This window comes from Palaemon carinicauda, chromosome 7 (assembly GCF_036898095.1).
Source record: "Palaemon carinicauda isolate YSFRI2023 chromosome 7, ASM3689809v2, whole genome shotgun sequence".
NCBI lineage: Eukaryota > Metazoa > Arthropoda > Malacostraca > Decapoda > Palaemonidae > Palaemon > Palaemon carinicauda.
In genome coordinates this window covers 128,973,113-128,978,112 of record NC_090731.1, presented here as the reverse complement: position 1 = coordinate 128,978,112, position 5,000 = coordinate 128,973,113, and positions in this window count along the sequence as shown.

The window sequence follows — 5,000 nt, the reverse complement described above, 5'->3', positions numbered from 1 at the left end:
GTGTAATCGTGAGCAAAGCGGCCATACTTCTGAACGAAGACCAATGAGTAATTAGATTAATTAAGTAACGAGGTATTTGAAATGTAATTATGATGATGTCTGCTACGAATGACGTGACTCCATAGAAAATGGGATGGAAACCCACGTTTTCTATGCATCAGGATGTCTGGCAAACAAAACCTCCAGTGTTATGACTGTGCTTCAGTACTAAATCTCTAAATCTGATTATTTACGGTAGAAATAATGGTCAAATTCTTTAAAAACACTCTTTTTAAGCTAGAAAAAAATATCTTTATATCAGATATCCGAGTCTGGGTGAAACTATAATGTTACTTATCTTTATCTAAATGTAAATATATATATATATATATATATATATATATATATATATATATATATATATATATATATATATATATATCTATATATATATATATATATATATATATATATATATATATATATATATATATATATATATATATATATATATATATATATGTAGGCTATATATATATATATATATATATATATATATATATATATATATATATATATATATATATATATATAATATATATATATGTAGGCTATATATATATATTATATATATATATATATATATATATATATATATATATAAAATATATATATATACAATATATATATATAAATATATATATATATATATATATATATATATATATATTATATATATATATATATATATATGTATATAATGTATATATATATATATAAATATATATATATATATATATATATATATATATATATATATATAATATATATATATATACATATATATATATATATATATATATATACTATATATATACATATATATATATATATATATATATATATATATATATATATATATATATATATATATATATATATACAGTTTATATAATATATATATATATATATATATATATATATATATATATATATATATATATATATAATATGAAAAATGATAGAAAGAGAAAGATACAAATTTGTAAGTACCCTTTTTCCTGCATCCTGTTTACCCTCCTCTGCAGATCCCGATTCCGGTACCAATCACTCAGAAGCGACACAGGTATATCAGCAGGTGTCCCATTCTACTAATTAATCTCTGTATTTGCTCAGTCAAATGTCCTCTCGCTCTTGTCATATGATCCGTCATCTTTAAATCCGGACAGATTTTTCCCATCCTCAGACTCGGCTCTTCCTGAGATTCTTGAATTGGAGCCATTTAGAAATGCTTCCGCCTTCGAAACTCTCAGGTGGGTTTTCTGGGGACTTTGATCTGGCTTTATGGACGGAAGAATATTTGCGACGTTTGGAGATATCTGTTAGAGCATATTTATTTATTTTCATGGTATGAGAGGATTATCTAATTCTCTATTTATATGCCGGTTTTTTTTTTTATAAACACACATATTCTTATATATATATATAAATATATATATATATATATATATATATATATATATATATATATATATATATATATATATATATATATATATATATATATATATATATATATATATATATATATATATATATATATATATATATATATCTATATATATATATATATATATAATATATATTATATATATAATGCGTGTGTGTGTTAGCGTAAACTTATGAAATCCGTTACTATGCATAATTCCTAGTACTAACGGATACTTCCGTTAATATGCATAATCACTAAAACAAAAAAAATCCAGTAACTGTGCATCTTTCCTAAAGTCATGGTTATTTGCAAAATTATTGTTATAAATTATGCTTATTCAGCAAAATACTGAAAAAGTGCGGTAAATTTCCATAATTACCAAAGTTATTGACTTAGACCTACCCACTATATTGCCGAAAGATTAAGGCTTGCGGAAACCATGGTCCTTTGCTTGTTATCTATTGCATTTCTAACTATTTACTGTAATTACCCTTCTGTTTGTATTTCCTTTATAAATTCTTGACTAGGTGTGTCTCTATTTTTTACACTTTTTTTGTGTATAACAGTCATATCTGATAATATCTTGACCAAATTTTCCAATTGCTATATGAAGAGATTGAAGGATTTCAAATAAATCTTTGGCACAGATGTATAAAGGCACGTACCCTATTTGTTGTGCCTTCCCTTCCACTGCTCTCTTCATCACCTCATACTTTTTATGGAGACGATAATCCTTTGCAGTTTTTCTAACATTTTCTGTTTCAAGTTCAACTAGTCGATTGTGACTATGTCATAGCCCTCTCTCTGCATCAATTTAAGCCACATATTTTGCTTGTTTTTTTTTTTTCTTTTCTTTTTTTTATTCTTCACGAGGGATGAATAAAGCCAATGATTCCTTTCTTCCGCTGCTTCAAACTTCCATTGTTTCTAACGAAAGAAAGATATCTAATGTGGTTACCATCAAAATGTTTAGAACGATGACATAAACTATTATCTACTCTTGAGTCAAATACAGTTATTTTGCATGAAACCCCTATTTATAACCGTCATTTAGCAAAATTACTGAGATTTTAGGGATTATGCATATATACTGAGATTTTTCAGGTATTGTGCATATCAAATGAAGTATCGACTAGTATGCAAATTTACTAGGAATTATGCATAATAACGGATTTCGAATATTTACGGTACTATATATATATATATATATATATATATATATATATATATATATATATATATATATACATGTGTATATATTTATATATATATATATATATATATATATATATATATATATATATATATATATATATATATATATATATATATATATATATATATGAGTGTGTGTGTCTATCTGTCTGTCTGTAAAATAAAGCTTTACTATTTGTGCGTGTTTCTGAATATATACATTATATGTATACACATATACAAATATATACGTGTGTTTTTATATACAGTTAGTGTGTGTATTTGTGTATAATTGTTTAGTTATTGATATATGTAACTAAAACTCTTCCAAAAAAAGAGCTAAAACAGTTTTTAGTTTCAAAATTGCTGCCTTGGGAGTAAACCCACCCCATAGGTGAAATTCATGCACAGTAAGCGTTCACACCAGAATCGTGATTCAAAGTTATGCCTAAATTGGACCGTACACTTATTTCTGAAAAAAAATATGTTACCTAACAGTGAGATGATAACCGGGAAAACAAGATAAAAGTCACTGTAACATTCCTCCTTTATCTGAGGATTGAAACCTCTTTTATTAGCTGCTTCATTTATTTTTGTAATGTAAGACTCATATTTACACTTGGAAAAAACCATAATCTTAATCGGAAATTCTCCGTAATATATACGGCTCTCAGTCGTATTTCAGTAAAATACAGGCGACCGTAATTTAACCTACTTTGTTATTATCTTTTACGTGTTGGTAACCGAAATATCACTCCTTTACGTCAATATACCCGTTTTTAAAACGGTAAAAGCCTGGCAACATTTGTTCTAGGACTTTTTTTTTTTTTTAAGTTTATGCAAACCGTGCCTTTTGTCTCTTATCTTATATACCTCCTCACTCCTCCTATATATATATATATATATATATATATATATATATATATATATATATATATATATATATATATATATATATATATATATATATATAATGTTTTCTTTTACAACTTCTTTCTATATCTTCGATCTCTTTCTTTATGAAACTATAATTTTTTTCATCCTCTCATAAAGCCAATTTCTCTTCTATTTTCTTTACGTCAGGATACTACAACAAACACTAAAATCGTCCTTCTCGGCAGTACCGCCGATTTTACATTATAGCATCTCTACGTTACTCACATATACGGCCTTTCTTACTTCACAACTTTATTGGTCCCACATACAGCAATTTCTTCTTCACATCTCTATATTGCTATCACACACAGCTAATTTTCTTCATATCTTTGCATTATACCCACATACATATGGTTTACCTTCACATCTCTATATTACTTCTCCATACAGACATTCTTTATTATATCTACATTGTTCACATATAATGCAATCTTTCTTTTTTTGTGCAAACTACGGACACAATTTTCCTCAAGAGATCCTACTTTTCCCCTATTTAAAATCACGTTATTAATAACAAATATAGATTTGGGCCAAAAGCGATATAAAGGTGTATATTTAATGCAAATGAAAGTGAGTCTAGGAAATTTAGTGAGAGAAATTGATAAATATATATAGAAATAATGGAATAGGATGTAAGAATATATTAATTCATAGCTAATATCTTCTGGGTAGGGAATCTATATTATAAGTTATATTTGCTACTCTCAAGAATAGGTCTATATTATAATGTTCATTAACAATTATGATACGAATATGAAAAGTATATAAAAAGATATTTGTTCAGTTCACCTTCAACAACTACAGTCGAGAGAGAGAGAGAGAGAGAGAGAGAGAGAGAGAGAGAGAGAGAGAGAGAGAGAGAGAGAGAGAGAGAATTAAGTCCTATAGTATGCAAAAGTTCCATTTAAATTCAAATAATTCCCCGTCTTTTTTTCATCGTCGTTCCGGAAGAGTACATTAATTGGACTCGAGCCCACAATTTCTAGAATTTTATTTTTGGCGATAACCGGAACTTTTGGGAATGGTCTACTTTTGCTTCGTTGTGGTTTACGAGAATTTTCTTTTCCAAAAAGAGAAAATTTAGGCTATATTTCTGGACGTGTTTTCTGGGGCTTCTATTTTCGGACAGAAAAACAACGTGATATAAGAAACTAAAGAAACAAGAACTTTTCAACACACTGTTAAAAAAAAGAAAAAAAAAAGAAAAAAAAAAAAAAAAAAAAAAAACCTTACCTGAATCTGAAATTCTCCGTAAAAATATATTGTTCTTAGCCGTATTTTAGTAAAATACAGGCGACCATAATTTTAGCTTACATTGTTATTGTCTTTTTCGGGTTGCTGACCGTAACATTCCTCCTTAACGTCAATATATCCGTTTCTAAAACGGTAAATATCCTGG